Here is a 19697-nt window from a genome sequence, read left to right on the forward strand (position 1 = left end):
GTTCCATAATGGAATCAACTAATCTATTTCTTCATCTATCTATATATATAGAAGGCGATAACTAAAATTTCTTTTCATCACTTTATAGATTTTTGTTTTCTTCTTTTTGATCATACTTAGTCTAAATTGGGCTTACTATCTTGAAATGGAAAAAACTGAGAAATGAGAAAAGGAGAAACATTTTTTCTTTTTTTCTAAACTAAGGAAATATTCGAAACGAGATTTTGTACTTCATTTTTAAGACATTCTAAAATACAAGAAAGATAAATGGGTCGTTAAAATGAGAAAAAAGACAGAAATAAAATGAGAATTAAAATATCAGTTTTGTAAAGAACAGGTAAATATTGATGAATAATGGATTCTTAACTTTTAGGCATTAATAATATTGTTTTTCTATTAGCTTTGGTTTTAATGACGACCTACATGACATTGTGAGGAATAACATTTTTTGTAAAAATTTAATTTTTTAAATAAAATGCTATGTTTAATTTCTGCAGCATGATGATAGTTAATATTTAAAGTCAGAAGCAAGTAAAGTAAAAAATATTGCAATGTGTAAGATTAAAACAAAATTAAAAATAATTTTTCTCCTTTCCATTTGCAAATAATAGGCTGAAAGCTAGTAGAACGTCGAATATGACCATATTGTAAGTCTGGTTTCCTGGATATAGCATTATTATACCAGAAAATAGCACTACAGGCTATTTTTCAAATACAGTAAACTTTACACTAGAATATTAGGCCCATTTTATCTCTTTCTCGAGAATTTATCATGTTAGTATTACCGTTTACAATTAAACAGTAGTGAATCTGAGTTTTGGATTATACTAGCAATGTTTTGTGTGGATCAAATGAAAAATTCCCCCCCCTCTCAAAATCCGCAAATATATTAATTTTCAATTATTTCTAAAAATTCGCGGCCATATTAGATATAACAGAATACAATTATATAGACGGGATTTCTCCATATATTCGAATTATTTAATCGGATTGATATCATTCAATCTCATTTAAATGATGCTTTACGAATGTACCAAATATGCTAAAACGTTTTCTCAAATGAATTTGTAAAACCTACTAGGATCCGCAAACATCTATCGTAAGGTCACCCAGGATAAAAAGAACAGGAAATTGCAGTGTTTTCAAGGACTCGGAAAAACATTTTACAAAACAGCCCAAAGTTGGAAATCTCTGTTCAACGATACGCAAACAAAATAAAGATGAGATTGAGGCTTCTTATAATATTGCTTTATTTATTGCAAGACGGGGTAAACCAAATAATATTGAGAAAGAAAGGATACTAACGGCCATGAAGGAGGCATTGTGAAATGTGCTCTATAAGTAATGAATCGAGATCATCCCCCCCCCTCCAGAAAAAAATCCTGCTGATTTTGATTAATGATATAGTTCTAAGGAGAATCGATAAAATGGCTGATAACATTGAAAGGTATCTACACAACCTTAAAAAATCTCACATTTTAATACAGTTTGATTAGTAAACTTTGCTAGAAAGGAAAGCCTTGTTTTGCTTAAGTGCATTTCATAAGGAATTGAAAAATTTGCCTGAAATTTACAACTAACACAAAAGGATAATTTTTATTCTAGATTATAAAAGAGGTTTTGAAACAAAGAGAAATTAGTACCAAATACAGTGCTCCCTCGCCACTTCGCGCTTCATGTTTTGCGGCTTCAGTGCTTTGCGGATTTTTCCAAAATATTCATCAAAAAATAAAAATGAAAAAACACAACCATGTCGGCAGCCACATTGCGGAAAGGAGCGTTGTTTCATATTGATGCGCGAAAAGGATCCCTGCATGTCAAACAAAAAGATGAGTTGACTCAGAGTACATGCCATGGGCTCTCATAAAGGCCATAAATTCTAGTTGGAAGAAGTTATGGCTGAACGTGGTGCACGACTATCCAGGCTTCACTCCTGAAGAAGTTCATCACTCAGCGGTGGGTGAGGCGGTGAGGCTGGCTGACATAAGAAGTAATGAAGGATTTGTCGACATGATAATTAAGACATCAGCGCCCTTATCGATTGCCACTCGGACCTACTGACCGATGAAGACCTCCTTGAGATGACAAAATCTGCAAGTGAGGAAGAAAACGAAGAGCAAGACGAAGAAGAAACTGAAAAGCGTGGCCTTAACCCTGGAGAATCCGCAACAATTGTACAACTTGGAAAGACAGATGCAACAATTTGCACAAGACACTGATGACAATATCGTTCGAGCTGTAAAGTTCAGTAAACGCGTTGACGGGATTATGTCCTTGTACAGAGGAATTTTGAATTCAGAATACAGAGGAATTCGTCATCTCAGGAAAAAACAAAGACACCAACTACCCATCACCATGTTTCTCTCCGAGGTAAAGCCCCCGGGTCTACCGTCAGCGCCTCCAACAGAAGAGTCTCCGGGTGAGCCTAAAGCTTCTACGACTCAAGTGAGAGCCTCTCCTCCACCACCAACACAAGACTCTTAGCCTCTCTCAGGAAGCAATGTTGATTAATGTTTATTACTGTATAAGGTTTTGTAATTAACCTTATTAATTAGCATTGACACGTTTAAGTAAATACGTATACTGTTGTAATCTTTGTCTTAAATGTAAGAAGTATAAATAGTGTTTACATATTTAAAACATTCTTGTACCCACATACATGAAAATTCCTAGGGGAAAATCATACTTCGCGGTTTTTCAGGTATCGCGGAAGGTTCTGGTCCCCATTAACCGCGAAAAACGAGGGATCACCGTATTTTGACTGTGCACTGTGGTTTTGTTGGCAACATCTGGTAGTGAAAATTCTTATAAATCTCACATACGTGAGTAAACGCTTACATAGTTTACATAGCTTACGTATTTGAGTAAATGCTTATCCATGTTTTTTCATTAGATGTATATTAGGTATTTTTTTTTGGGGGGGGAAGCAGAAAAGATGAAAAATAAGCAACGCCTTCGCTGGAAATCGAACCACGGACTACTGGAATACGAGCCCAGCGTGCAGACCACCACATCACGAAGGCATATTAAGAAGGCGGGAGAAATACTTATATACTCCGCCTTCTAAAGAGCGACTGAGATTTTTAGGGAAGCCAATTGCCGAATCCTGGGCGTGGAAAATATTCATCCACCACCCTTTTAGTTTAGTAAAAGGTAACACTGTAAAGATATTGGGCATTCGTTTTGAAGCAGGAAAGTGAAAAATCAGCAACGCCTTCTTCGGGAATCGAACCCCGGACCTCTTAAAATACGCGCCCAGAGTGCAGAGCTCCACACCACGAAGGCATGCTAAGAAGATGGGAGAATTAATTTATAAGGTTTGCTTTTTTTCTTTTTATTCTAGTTTTAGATTTTAATTAGCATGCTTCTTCTCTTGTCGGATCTAGACTTGTATCGGATTTTTTTTTTTTTTTACAATTATAACATTGCACTACAATTTAGCCTTAGTTGAATGTCTAACTATGAAAGAAAAAAATTGGGGTGTAAAGCATTTTAAAGGCCATAAATAATTTACTCAGTTTTAATATTCAGGTATTTCTGAATTTTTTTATTTGCATTAGACTTCCAGCACGCGCCGTGTGCGCAAAATTTACGACAAATACAGTTTTTATTGCACATTTTTCGCATATCGAAGCTGAGACGTCTAAAGGTCATTTCTTTTCTTTCTTTCTACCCTTACCCACATTATCGAATGTGCCAACAGGAAGTCATTTGACTTTTTTTTAACTGGGCTTTTATGCTATGTGGCAGCTTTTTCATAATATTTACGACACGCGCGTGGTCGTGTTTTAAAATTCGGAAAATATTTTTTCTCAAATATTTTATAATTTTGTGTTATTAATTGCCGTGTATTATTTTAATTTGAATACATTTGGCTTTGTAAATTTTGCTCGGATTCTTCAAGAATTATCTGATGAAGAAAAGGAAGTCAAGGAAACCTTTGGATGGGAGAACAACAGCGATTTACATTCCTTATTTTCTTTTATTTCTATTTTTTAGAAATAAATTAAAACATTAAAGTTAGTTTGAAGTGCGTTTTTGTAACCAGTACCAGTAAGAAGTAAAGTTCCTTACAGAAGTAAGTAATGCTAAATTTTTTTCCTACCAAGGTGTTTTCGTTTTTTATTGTCTATACTTGTCTTTGATGAATATTAAAATTAGCTTCTATTTTAAAATATAATTATTAGATAATAAATTAATTTTCTATAATGAAATACATCATTGCTGTTCCATCTCACTAACGTAAGAACTTAAAAATAATTTACTTATATTTGAGTGTGATATCATTTGTATTTTGCGATAATAAAATTGATATTTTATTTTTTAACAACTTTATGATCAATAATCACTCATCTCTGTCGTTTTTCGTGCCCAAAACGGTAAAATAACGGATGCCGTAAAAAATACGACGCGCGCGTGCTCATGTAAAATTGCCAAACGCGCGTGCTAGAAGGTTAAGAATGTAGATTATTTGAACTTACAGCTTCAGCGGACAGTGAGCAGGCAGAAGAGATAGCCAGCAGCCGTCCCACCCAGCAACAAATGAACCCGAAGAGAAACTGAATGATGATATCGCGGTACATACATCAGAAGGGCAACTAAATATTGCTATCTGGCTGAGCCAACAACGTGAAATATGATATCTAGCATCGGAATGAGAGATCACTGAGACAAATGATACGACGAGCATTGAAACCTTCGCAACAATGTGGAAGCAATAAACAGAATACAGAAGCAGAGATGAAGAAACGCAATTTACTACGCCTGGCTCTGGACGTAAGGGAAATATTTTCTGTTCTGGAGATTTGGTGAGAAAAAAAGGAAGATTAAAAAAAAAGTAGGCGGAGATGGATTTCTTCGGGCTCCTTCGCTGCTGTTGTTTTACAACTTGCTTTTCAATTTCTGAAATTTCTTGCATTTTTCATGATGCTGAGTGAATCATTCTTTTATCTCTTCTTCTTGGCTCTGCTTTCTTTCTATCTAAGTAAGTAATAAAAGGAAAAAGCAGAATAGTTCTTTGATAAAATAAAAAAGACAGAAAATTTATGAAGGACATTTTTAATTTTTTTTTTGTACTCAAATATTCGTATTATAAGGACATTTTGAATTTTATTATCGTTTGCCTCTTTGTTTTAAGAATTTGTTTTTTGAATTTACGCAGCTTACTTCGTGTTTACGTTTTTACTAAAATTATTTATATCATTAGAAATCGGAAGGGTTTTGCTGGGAATCATCGAATAAATGTGTTCCTAAAACGACCAACAACTGATAATTTTAAAATAAGTAACTTTTAACAGATTTTTTCACTTTTCAATAAGTGTCTTTCAATGCTCAAGCTTCTGTTAGTAACTATTTGTTTAAGAGTAGGAGCAGATACGTGATATTCTTCGTGATATTCCCCACGTATAATGTGAATTCAATTAACGTTTTCTTAATAATTTCTCTATGAAGGTTGTTGTCATTAGAGTTTCTTTATTCTGGAGACGTGAAGAATGTGCAGTGCTCTCACCGAAATTTCAACCCAGGATCTCTCGAATACTCATTGAGTATGCTTCCAACTGCACCAGGAAGACACAAGGAAAGGAGGAAGCAATTGCCATATATATTAGTAGTGTGTAAATGAGAGAGCTGACTCAGTGACTTTTGGGGTAATATAATGACTAAGAAATCCCCATTAAAATCGAACCTACTTTTATAAAATAATGGCTCTGTTTTATCCATACAAATTTTGCAAAACAATGGCTTTCAAACCCTCCATAAAAATCCAATCCACTTTTACAAATCAATGGTATGAAAAATCGCCATAATTTTCCCACCCCCTTTAAAAAACAATGGTGAATAAAAGCCCCAATAAAAATCCAACCCACTTTTAGAAAGTGATAGCTCTATTTTTATCCATATAATTTTTATTTTTATTTTTATTTTTTTATATAATTTTTATTTTTATTTTTTTATATAATTTTTATTTTTATTTTTATTTATTTCAAACACTCCATAAAAATCTAACCCACTTTTAGAAATCAATGGTATGAAAAATCGCCATAATTTTCCCACCCCCCTTTAAAAACAATGGTGAATAAAAGCCCCATTAAAAATCCAACCCACTTTTAGAAAGTCTCATTTTTTTATTACATAATGTCCTAGAGCCAAAGTATGAATACCACCTTCCAATATATGACGTTTATCATCACTCGCTTAAAGGGCAGTCTTATTAACCTTTATTGAATGAATCTCATGTTTTGTGCTTCTGAAGAGATTCATGGTTCTGTACTGCACTTGCTGCGAGAACAAACAGTTTTTATAGTCCTCGAAAGATATCCTATTTTTCACTACACATTTCTTAACACCTTTTGATTTTTTAACTAAGTCTTTTTCAGTTTCACAGACGTACATCTTAGATCTTAAGCCAACAAACTCTTCCAAGATCTTTCCAGCATTTTCATCCTTCATCTTCCCCAAAACCTTTTTATTTACTCGTGGCATTCCATACCTATTACCCTCCGAATAATCACATGTGTCAAAATAATCAATCATCCCTTTCATATCACCATAAAAATCGTCTGTTTTTATATCATAAATATAACTAGCAGTATCCATATATAATAATTTAATGTGCTCCCCATGGTTTGAAAGCCATTGTTTTATAAAAATTATATGGATAAAAATAGAGCCATCACTTTCTAAAAGTGGGTTGGATTTTTATGGAGGGTTTGAAAGCCATTGTTTTATAAAAATTATATGGATAAAAATAGAGCCATCACTTTCTAAAAGTGGGTTGGATTTTTAATGGGGCTTTTATTCACCATTGTTTTTTAAAGGGGGGTGGGAAAATTAGGGCGATTTTTCATACCATTGATTTCTAAAAGTGGGTTGGATTTTTATGGAGGGTTTGAAAGAAATTGTTTTGCAAAATTTGTATGGATAAAACAGAGCCATTATTTTATAAAAGTAGGTTCGATTTTAATGGGGATTTCGTAGTCATTATATTACCCCAAAAGTCACTGAGCCAGCTCTCTCATTTACACACTACTTATATTCCCTCTTTTAAAGGGCGACTCTGGATGAGAGGACTCAGTCGCTAATTCGCGCGCAAATGTGGAGTTTTGTTTTGCTTTTTTATTCTGGAGACTTGAAAAACATGCAATGCCCTCGCCGGATCTCGAACCCTGGATCTCTCGAATAGGCGTCGAGTATGCTTCCACTTTCACCACAGAGACATGCGGAAAGGAGGGAGAAAATAACTTATAAGATATAGCTCCTGCCTTCTTAGCATGCCTTCGTGGTGTGGTAGTCAGCACACTCGGCGCGTATTGGAGAGGTCCGTGGTTTGAGTCCCGGCGAGGGCATCGCTCATTTTTCATCTTTCCTGCTTTAAAAGATAACATAATGACTCTACAGTGGCGCCTGAATTAAAAAAATGGAGGTGGATGATGATTCTCCACCACTTGCATTTGGCGATTTGGTCCCCTTATCCGCTGTCGCCCTTTAAAAGGGGGAGAATATAAGGTATTTCTCCCGCCTTCTTAGTATGACTTCGTGGTGTGGTAGTCAGAAGATTCGGCGCGTATTCGAGATGTGCGTGGTTCAAGTCCCGGCGAGGGAAATGCTCATTTCTCATCTCTCCTGCTTTAAAGAGAAAGCTAATGTCTCTATATCAGGTTAGCTCTTGTTGGGCAGCTAGGTTTTGCATACTTTGCCATAATACAAATAATGCAATCCATATTTGAGTCACGGCTTCTTGATAAGTATTTATGTACTAATTAACAATAAAAAGGTGTAAGGTCTGAACTGAACCTTTACAACTGTAAAAAAAAAAAAAAAAAAAAAAAAAAAAAAAAAAATATTTGAACATTCATACTCAAAATGCAGCCCCCCCCAGAAACAACAATATATGTATATATATATATAATTAAATTTATTTTCGTTAATTTTTAAATAGACATTAAAATTGATAAATTGATAAAGGACATTAAAATCGCCCATAGACATTAAAATTGCTAAATTGAACTGATGCGAATAAATTAGAGTCTAGCTAAATTAAAGTTACTTTGTTGACTATATTTTGATTTTGAAGCGACTATTCGGTAAGCTCCGATGTATCAGTTGTAAGACTTTCCCTGTGTAAATCTCAGTTGCTGTAGAAAGTGACGAACTAGATAGCAAATAATCGCTTAAGTTCGTGTGACAAAAAACAACAAGATAGAAGGGTAACTAACGCTTTATTATTCCAATACGATTTAACAAAACTCCGAGTACAATCAAAGCCGACACTTGGGCTTGAACTTAAGAGACTAAGAATTAAACTAAAACTAAGATTAAATAAAGAAATATAGCCGAAGCTATCAATTTTTTAATGCAGTTGGCCCCTTAAAGACCAGATGGCGGCGAAGGCCTGAGTACGGCCGAGCGTAATAACAGCTTTGAGAGAGGATTGGATTATTCAGTTATGGCAAAGTACACGAGGGCTATCTGCCTAAAGGGTAATGGTGTGGTGTATTTAATTATGGCAAAGCACACTAGGGCTATCTGCCTAAGGGGAGGGATGCCTTTCGTGGAGGACTTTCTAAGGGAAACTGGCTCGTATACACGTTACACATGGGGAAAACCACGAAAATGCCCATGCAGCCAGCCCGTTCGCGGGATTCGAACCTCGGACCGAACTACCAGTGTTCAGCGTCTTTACCGCTCGGCCGCTGGTGGGCATCTGCCTAAAGGGAGGGATGCCTTTCGTGGAGGACTTTCCAAGGGAAACTGGCTCGTATACACGTTACACATGGGGAAAACCACGAAAACGCTCATGCAGCCAGCCCGTTCGCGGGATTCGAACCTCGGACCGAACTACCAGTGTTCAGCGTCTTTACCACTCGGCCGCTGGTGGGCCAGCTTTGAGAGAGAGATTGGCAAAAGGCAGACGCGCATAAATCAGAAACTCTGATTCTCTCTTCTTAAAACCAAAGAACTTCGCGGTTAAATACCGCTCTTCCTTATTATGTATTCAAACTTGATTCTAAAACTATGTTCTGGTCGGAAGTAAGTTTAAGTTAAGAATTTGACAGGAAAGGAATTTTAACTTAAAATTTAACTGTTAATAAAACTAACATAATTCTTATACAGTAACAACACGTAGAAAAGCTGAAAAGACCCTTTTATTCAGCTCAAGAACAGTAGGCATTCCTGGTGCTTAATGAGCCTCGCCAATGATTTTGGCGGAAACTCAAAATGAAAACGTAAAATTTAAACTAAACCTAAGTTGAAAAATCGACCGGAGCTGTACAGAGATATTTTAACGCGTAGTTGGATTTTGGTCCTTCCAAAATTTGGTAGACTAACCGGTAGTGAATATATAAGGCCGTAAAATAGCAAGCTTAAGTATCAGAGAGCTGAAGTAACTAAGTCAGCAGTTTAAATAGTAGCTTTCTGGCGTATTTTGCAGACTTAGCGAAACCGAAATCTCATTCTGTCAGGAAAGAGTAGGCTGAAAACGAGAAAATAGAAAATGTTGCTTCAAAAATAAAATTAACCGTTAATTAAATTAAATTAAAAATTAATAAATTAATAAAATTAATAAACTGAAACTACAAATTAATAAACTGAACTATTGAATTAACGAAGTGGTCTGAGAAAATATTCGTTAAAGTGTGTAAATAACAAAATCAGTTTTTTGGTGGAATTTATTGGTAATCGTATGGTTATTGATTTAACTCACTTGCAGTTAAATTAGATTAGACTTCAGACATTGCAATAGTAAAAAATCACAGCATCTGTTATTTGAAGATCTGAAGTTATACTGAAAGTGGTAGTTTCTCAATTTCGCTTTTAACAGAAGTTGACAGTAAACGAGAAGCACTACAGAGATTTGTGTGTGTGTGTGTGTGCGATTATGGAGAAGCCTCGAGGGCTATCTGCCTAAGGGGAGGGATGCCTTCGTGGAGGACATTTTAAGGGAAACTGGCTCATATACACGTTACACAGAGAAGTTCTTGAATTTACAGGTATGCCCCAAAATTCCAGTCTGCACCATTTTTTCTGAATTAATGTCATTGCTTCGTAACAAATCAAATGATGCTGATATTTTATGCATTCAATTCAGAAACATAATTCTATATTAAGGATTCCAAGATACGACGTATTTGGCAGATTTAACATTTTCAGTTAAAAACTGTAAAAGTTTACAGTAAAAAAATTAAATGTTTCAAAAATAATAATTTCTTATATTTACGTGCTAACTGCATTCAAGACGTACATTCTCTAGAACTACACGATATGAATTCAATAAAATGCTAACTCTTTAAAAAAAAGTCCGACGTTTTGGAGTAGCCTGTAGAATTATTAGTAATTTAAACTACTTATTCTATTAAACAATTAAATTAATTTGAATTAAATGTAAGAAATTGCAAAATATGTGTTGAAATATACAGCTGAAATTCAAAGTATGAGTTCGGAATATTCACATAAACATCTTGCACATGATAAGCATGTCCTCAAACGAGATGTCTACATGACAAAAATCACCATTATGCTTAGATAAAAAAAATTTGATTTGTAATTTTTACACGAAACATTTTAGAAGTTTAAATAATAATTTACCGGTATAAATTCAATTAAGATAATTTAACTGAATTTGTAACTTTGGAGTTTCGCCTCTTATAACATAAAATGATTTATGTAATTTCAAGAGAATAAACAACATTCCAGAATACAAACCTGAAGACTTTACTGCAACAAATTCAATTATTCGCAAATCAAACACCACATTCGCAAATTCCGCATAATTGGATTACCTTTCTTCTGCGGGCAGACTTCTGTATAAATTATGAAATTCTTATTTCCTTTCATTTGCTTAAATTTACAATAAATAATGCAAATAATACAACAAATAATTAAAACAAATAAATAACAGTACAGTAATAATTACAACAGTTATTAATATTATAGAATAATAATTTTTATACAGTGATAATATTTTACAGTAATAATTATTACAACAGTAATTATGATTATACATTAAAAACTGCAAAAATTAAGTAAATGAAATAAATAAAATTTCTTTTTTTTACACACACAAACACATACCTAAAAAATCTGATGTGTACACCACATGACTTCCTTGTATGGAATATTAAATTATACACATTTTTTCTTGCATTTCATTTAAACTTATTAGTTTGAATTAAATCTACTTCGCCGAAGCGCATAAACCCCAATAGAATAAATGCATTCTTTAAATTCACTCTAGTATTTGTTTACCATAGCGACACTCTGGCGCTAGATTCACTTAACAGTATTATATTTCGTTCATATTATAACTCATAATGCACAAAATTTATACCATTTAAAGAATAGAATTATCTAATCGTTGCCACATTCTCTGTTCAAATACTATAATAAACTAGAACGACGTATAAAAAAATTAAGCAAACAAAACAAAAAAGAAACAGTTTTTCACAGACGATTGAGTATTTCTCATTCAATTAATTCAGTTTTCACTTCGCGACAAGGTAAAAATACATAAAAACTCAAAATATCTGTATTAAAAATTACGGAGTAAATCTTAAACGCTTATTTCCTCGAAAAAATTTCAGAAAGGATTAAGCATGATTTAAATAATAAATGAAGGCGTTATCTTTGTTGTTGCGAAGCTAAGTTTCTCTAGATTGGCAACAAATCCGCTATTCAGCTTTCAAATGTAAACAAGAGCAATGGCCGCAATCAAATTAGGCTTAGCGGCAATTAAACAATTTTAAAATTGTTGATAATTCAAAAAATATTGCATGCATATTTACTAAAGGCAAAAGACCCTTAACCGGAAGATAAAAACAACATAATTCAATCATTTTTAAAGCAAAAAATTTACAATTTACAAACATATAAGAGTATAGAAACTGAGATCACTGAGCCTATTAACAGAGTGGATATACTCGTATTTATAAATATATTTATATACGTTTGGCGCGACCGATTGAAACCAAAATACGAGGTGCACATCTACATGTTGTAGTAGTCTTATATACAAAATTGCAACGTTCTGAGGCTACTTGTTTTTGAGTTATGCGAGATACGTACATACATACGTTCGTACAGACGCCACGAGAAATGCTCTTCAGAATTAATTTTAAAGCGGTTTTTTAGTTTTTTTAGAGGAAAAGTGTCTTTGATTCTGTCCTTACGACAGATATCACGCTAAAACATCGTTAAATTGCATTCGAAAGCGGTCAAAGTGGATATTTTCGTTGAAATATGCTGAAGCTTTGCGCGATTACAATACTTCCTTTTTACTTCGTACAAGGAAGTAAAAATGAGTACTTACTTTTGAGTATATCTTACTTACTTTGCCTCGGTCTTACAAAAACTTGCACGATTATGAACACATGTATGTTGGACTGGGAGGAAACAGAAACGAGGTTCATCAAAAGTTAAATGAAAGCGTGAAACTGACGACAGAGGTGACATATAATGGAGAGAAAGATAGAGACAAATATAGTCTAAAGAACTGATAAAACATTTAACTAGGTCCTTACTCCCATGCTAAGCACAGATGATCACCTTTTACGTATAATAAAAATTTTGCAGAGAGTTAGGTTATTTTGAAGCAGGAGTCATGAAAAATGAGCAGTGATATCTTCGGGACTCAAACCTCGGACTTCTCGAATATGCGATGATTGTGCTGACCATTACAGCACAAAGGCATGCTAAGAAGCCGAGAGAAATACCTTACATACTCCCCCTTTTAAAGGGATACTGGGGATTAAGGGACCCAAGCGCTAAATCCTGATGGTGAAGAATCATCATCCACCACTTGTTTTAGTTCGGGCGCCACTGTACAGTCATTAGGACCTTTTTGACCGGAGGTGTGAAAAATGAGCAATGCCTTCGCCTGGACTCAAAACTGGACGTCTCGAATACGCGCCGGGTGTTCTAACGATTACACCACGAAGTCATGCGGAAAGGAGGGAGAAAATACTATATACACTCCACTCTTTTAAAGGGCTGGGGATTACGGAACTCAATCACCATATCCTGGTGGTGAAGAATCTCCAACCACCGCCTTTTTTTGGTTCGGGTGTCACTGTAGAGACATTAAGTTATTTCGAAGCAGGAGACATGAAAATTAAGCAATGCCCCAGTCGGGACTTGAACCTTGGACCTCTCGAATACGCGCCGAGTGTGCTGACGGTTACACCATGAAGGCATGCTAAGAAGGCGGGAGAAATACCTTATTATCTAGCATAGACTACGTAATGAACACTGAGTTATTATACAATATCATAATTGCCTTTCTTGTTTGGAAACTGCAACTTATATTAATTAATGCTTATTAACTACATATATGTCTAATATTTAGCCAATCCACGTATCAGACATATTCCTCTAAAATAATTCAGTAGCTTTTTAAAAATAAGCTGTTATATTTTTTATTTTATTTAAATTAATACATAAGTAAATAAGAGCAAGCGTAATATTAATTAGCGCAGACGGAAGATAAATAAATCTGTATAACTGGAGTTTCGAATATCTGGAGTCCACAAATTTTGAGTAACACTGCTCTTCTAAAACATTAGAAGAATAGTCTCTCCATGCGAAAATAGAAATAGAGCGATAAAAGTACCTCGAAATTTAAAGGCGGAAATACTTATGAAGTCCTGTGCACTTTTCGTTGAGAAAAATATGATTAATCTGTGTTTATCTCAAGGAAATCTCAGCTAAACAGAGAAATTTCCGGTAGCTACTAAACACCAACATTTTTGTTATTAAATAAAAGTTTCTTAACAAAATTTGCGTTTATGCATAAGCGTAATATTAAAAGCTGCCCTAAATCATTTAGCTTACCAGCTGGCAGAAAGACGTAAGTCTTAAAGCTTTTAAGTAACAGAAATTGTGGACCCAAGAGAGGATAACAAAGCGGTAAACATTATTTAACATGTAACCGTTTTATAGAGCAACATTAGTTACATGAAGTATAGGTGTTCTAGTAGTATTTCGGTGTTCTGTTTGTTAATTAAGTATTTGTAAGAATTTGTTGTCACAGGGTCAAATACATCTTTTCTTTATCTCTATCTTTAAATATATCTTTTTTTATCTCTATCTTTAACTATATCTTTTTTTATCTCTATCTTTAACTCTGTCTTAAATATATCTTTTTTAACTTTATCTTTTTTCATCAGCAATGGCGCAAAGAATTAATTAAATTTGTATTTAAATTCAATTTATTCTTATGAAACATTTTTTTTAACTCTTATACATTTAGCGAATAAGCAGGAGAACTTTATTCGAAGCTTTAATTCTAGTAAGGAAATTAGTTTCGTAATTACGATTTGTTATTAGTGTAATAAAAATGTATACATCAGTAGACATTAAAATTATTGTAGGATGAAGGAAACACTGTGTGCGGCATCTGTACGTATATACAGAAATAAGGACATTTTCTCCAAACGGAATGTAAAATTGATTTGAAGTTTCATCAGAAGAGACTTTGTCCGTGACGTCTGTACGTACGTATCTCGTATACAGGGGTTGGACAAAAATATGGAAACACCTTTAAAAAAACATGTTTCTTTGCTTAATATGGTGTAGGAAACCCGTTGGCATCCAAAACAGCTTGCAGTCTTCTCGGAATGGATAAATACAGTTCCTGTATGTTTGCCAAGGGAATATTATACCATTCTTCCTGCAAAACGGTGGCAAGTTGAGATAACGATGTTGGAGGTGGATAACGAGAACACACTTTCCGTTCCAATGTAGACCACAAAGGTTCGATAATATTCAGGTCTGGTGACTGTGGTGGCCAGGGGAGATGGGACAACTCATCCTCGTGCTCAGAAAACCAGTCCTGGACAATGTGAGCTGTGTGAACAGGGGCTTTGTCGTCTTGGAAGACACCATCACCATCGGGGAACAAAGTTTGTACCATGGGATGAACTTGATCGGCCAAAATGTTCACATAAGTCTTAGCAGTCATGTGCCCTGACACAGTTATCATGGGGCTATCAGAGAACCACGATATGGCTACCCGAACCATAACAGAACCCCCGCCATGTTTCACTCTTGGCAACAAGCAGTCTGTATTATAGGCTTGAGATGGCGTTCTCCAGACGTAAACTCGGCCAGAAGTGGGAAACAATGTGAAAGAAGATTCGTCAGACCCTATTTCTCGCTTCCACTGCTCTATAGTCCAGGCTTTATGACTTAAACACCACCTTTTCCTGTTACGGGCATTAGCATCACTGATGAGTGGCTTCTCAATTGCAGCACGGCCAGCAATTCCCTATTTATGAAGCTCCCTTCTAATTGTTTTTGTACTCACAGGGTTCGGTAACACAACATTCATTTCAGCAGTAACTTTTGCAGCTGTGGTCTTCTTATTTTTCGTCACAATTGCCCTTAATGATCGTCTGTCACGATCACTCAGGACACACTTTCGTCCGCGCTGTGATTTAGCAGATGATGTTTATCCGCTTTTCAAATATGCGGAATAAATCTTCGATACAGTACCTCTTGAAACACTAAACACCTCGGCTACCTTGCTTATGGAAGCACCTACCATACGTGCTCCAACAATTTGCCCACGTTCGAAGTCTGTTAACTCTGACATAATGCAATGAAAACCTCACATAACAGTACTCCGACAATAACTGAACTGTTTAGCACATTTACGATATTGTATAGGTGGCGTCAGTAGTCAAAAACGCCAGCGCCACCTACATATTTCATTAAAATCAATCTTTCTTTTCAAACATGCATTTCACAAGGTGTTTCCATATTTTTGTCCATCCACTGTAATTCAACAATGATTAGCGGTAGAACGTTGACATTTTATACATGGGACTGCTATAAAATGTAGTTTTGCACATCTCTGTTTCGTTACAATCGGTCTCACCCAACGTATGCACACACATATGTATATTATATTCCTATACATAATATGTATAGACATATATATGTTATATTATACATAGAAATCACTCTCTCTCTCTCTCTCTCTATATATATATATAGTTGAATGAGAAGATATATATATGTATATATATATATGTAATGATAGCACAATTTTGGGAACACTGATGTAAGAACAATAAGATGTGGGTGCTGATTGCGTAGATACTTGATGCTTAAGAGCGTCCATCTATTTTGATGAAGAAACAGTCGAGTCGAATTAAATTCCATATTTATTTAAATTCACATTGGTGGGAATAATTCACTTGGTAATCGTGCCTATTTCCAGAAATAATTTGATTCCATTGTGATATAAGCTATTATTGCAGCACACAGAGCAAGCGTCTGGCCACGAGCAAAGCACACACTAGAAAAGGAAAGGTGTCGCTGCAGCAATGCAGAGGAAGAGGGGAATGAGTCGAAACGTTTTCACTTCGAGTTTAGTTTTGGTTTACATTTATTTTGGTTGGACAAGAGATATCTGAATTAAGAGTTACGTAAGTTTCGTTCCTTACGATTTTAGGACAGAAAGATGAAGTTCCCAAATAAAATAAAAAATAAGAGAGGTTATAGTGAATTAAATTTAGAAGTTCGCTTTCATATTTTTTATCTTGTACATCCCCCCCTTTCAAAAGAAAAAGGCGGAGCGATGGAGAAACCTTTTCGCGAGAAAAAACATTAGAACAATAAAATATGAGAAATATAATTTTGAAACATACAAAACATAACATTAGCTTTTGAACAATAAAATTATAATAGGTAAAATTTTGAGTTCAAAAAAATAATTTTAAACACTGTATTGTTTTAAAATAATTGTACATTTTTAAAGTTCTGTTAAGATTTGTGTCCAATCTGTAAAAGGTTCTTTTTTTCTTTAACATTGACATATCACAGTTTTGATACTTCAGGGAAAGATTTCCAAAAATTTTTATACACCAGATCACAATTATAATAAAACTTTTATATATCCATTAATTATTACGAATAATCATAAATCTTAAAATTTTACACCATACTTATTTTCACATTTATAAGTAATATTTTTATGATTTTGAATAGTATTGTTGAAACTATAGTTTTTACTTTTACTGATTTTATTACAATTTTCTTACTTTACACGAACTAGATGACCCCACAGCTTTCTCGTAGTAGCTATTTGGTAGTAGCTAATCCAGCTATTTGGGCAAATCCACTTTAACAAACTCATGTATTAAATTTTCATGAGTGGTTAGTGAACTGCACTACATATTCCATTTATAAAAAAAAACACGCTCCATTATATGAAAATATAAGAATTTTATATTAAAATATTAAATAAATTTCAAAGTTTATATTACATGAGGAGGGTAAACGAAACAATTTATGCAGAAATTGTGTCTGAACCAATAGTCCCTTAACATAGTTCATATTTAACACACAATTAATGATAATTATAACATTCATTTACCTTAAGGGGAGTTGGAACTCCAAAATCTTCAAAAAATTGTGATTTCGGATTTTTGCGTTTACAAATTCTCTACACTTTTATCTTTCTAAAAATACCATTCTTTAATCTCTATGAAAATTAAAACTGTAAAATAATCTAGTTTCAATTTGTCATCTACTGCTATGATCAATGAGGATTTTTACATAAAATCACCTTTTTGACCAAACGTGATTTTTTTTATACTCGATTTACCTTTTCTCAGGAACTACTGCTCACAGGTATCTAAACATTTTATGGCTTATTTATTAGGTTCCCTAATATTTACTGAAATGAGCTTTTTGTAATAAACTTAGAAAAAAAAAATTAAATTTTTTTTGTGTGAGAAAAGTGCTAAATTTTACTATGCCTAACAAAATATCCTGTAATTTACTCTAAAATTCAAAATGTTTCAAAAGCTCATTTCAGTATAATCAGATAGGTATACTTTAATTACAGAAAAAATGTCAAGCTTGTATCTACAGCAGATTGAGAAAAGGTACATCAAAAATGGCCAATTTAACATTGTCGGTATAGGGGTTTCTGATAGCCCTTAATTCCAAACAAATTTTAATAAATTTTTACTCTTAATTAATTAATTCTGATATAATTTTTATTACTGTACGTTCCGTTGTTTAAAAATAGTGGACTGTAAATTAACTTGATATTACTTCAGTATAGAACTCAAAAAACCTCAGACTCCTAACGTTGACCGAAACATCTTTATTGACTTTCAAATAGTAAGTTAGTTGAGGAACGGCGAAGACCACACAAACTCCGACTTCAGTGGCGGCTTACCAAAACAAACTCAGAAGAACCTCTGCCTAGTTGAAACTCCAGTAATTCACAGCAACCTCAAAGCTCTAAACGCGAGCTTTAAAAACCTAACAAATTTGCGTCTGCGCCGCTCCTCGGTACAAAGAAATACAATTTGCATAACATCGAACATACCCCCAGCCTTGAAGTCCCAAGGGGGTTCAAAGAATAAATTTAAACTGTTGAACTGCATAAACCTGAAAAATAAAAATTAAAGTCTCTAAATCAAGAATTAAATGGCAAAGCGCATAGCTTTGCTATAGGTCCTTTTATTTCACCATTAGACGTGCGTAAACTCACCACTCGAACTTTCTCATCCAGACCGGGATACACTTTAATAATTCTACCTAATTTCCAACGTAGCGGAGGTAGATTTTCGTTCTTAATAAGAACCATATCACCAATCTTCAGGTCTTGTTGTACCTTGCACCACTTGGGTCTCTGCTGCAATCTAGATAAATACTCACTGCTCCAACGATTCCAGAAATGTTGAAATAACCTTTGCACGTTTCTCCAACGGTCACTGCAGCTCATGGTTTCTTGAATTTGGTTAGATTCTGGAATAGCGCTTAAAGCCTCTCCGGTTAAAAAGTGTCCTGGTGTTATCGCCTCCAAGTCGCTACAATCACTTGAAGCTGGTACCAAAGGCCTAGAATTAAGACATGATTCAATTTGGGTTATTAATGTCAAAAATTCCTCGTATGTTAAAATAAGTGTTCCTAAACATCTTTTTAAGTGATGTTTCATAGACTTGATACCCGCTTCCCAAAGCCCTCCAAAATGAGGGGCAGAGGGAGGATTAAACAACCATTTAATATTTTCTGAAGAAATATAACCCTGTAGCTGTTCATCACGTTGAACAATAGAAAAGGCTTTCCTTAATTCTTTATTAGCTCCTATAAAATTCATTGCACAATCACTGTGAATTTCACACGGTTTGCCTCTACGAGCTATAAACCGCTTAAGTGGCGCGAGGAATGATTTTGTTGAAAGATCTCCAACTAATTCTAAGTGTATTGCTCTTGTAGTAAAACAAATAAATAGACATACGTAACACTTAAAGATTTTGACTCCTCTACCAGGACGATATTTTACGTTAAATGGTCCCGCTAAATCAATCCCTACACGAGAAAAAGCTCTACTTTGAGTAACTCTTGAAGCGGGTAAATCTGCCATTAGCTGAGTTGCAGTTTGCGCTCTAACTCTACGGCAGATAACACATTGGTTTATACACTTTCTTATAATATCTCTAGCATTCACAATCCAAAATCTATGTCGTATGACAGAAGTGAGTAGCTGCGTACCTGCGTGAAGATACGTGTCATGATAATGCTTAATAATTAAACGCGTAACATTGTGATTCTTAGGTAAAATCATAGGATGTTTCTGATTATTTGAAACTGTAGAGTTTCTGAGCCTTCCGCCTACACGCATTACTCCCGCGGAATCCAAGAAAGGACTTAAAGACAGTAATTTACTTGATGTCTTC

Source organism: Stegodyphus dumicola, chromosome 1 (assembly GCF_044657685.1).
Source record: "Stegodyphus dumicola isolate Sdum_Otavi_A_Nest chromosome 1, ASM4465768v1".
NCBI lineage: Eukaryota > Metazoa > Arthropoda > Arachnida > Araneae > Eresidae > Stegodyphus > Stegodyphus dumicola.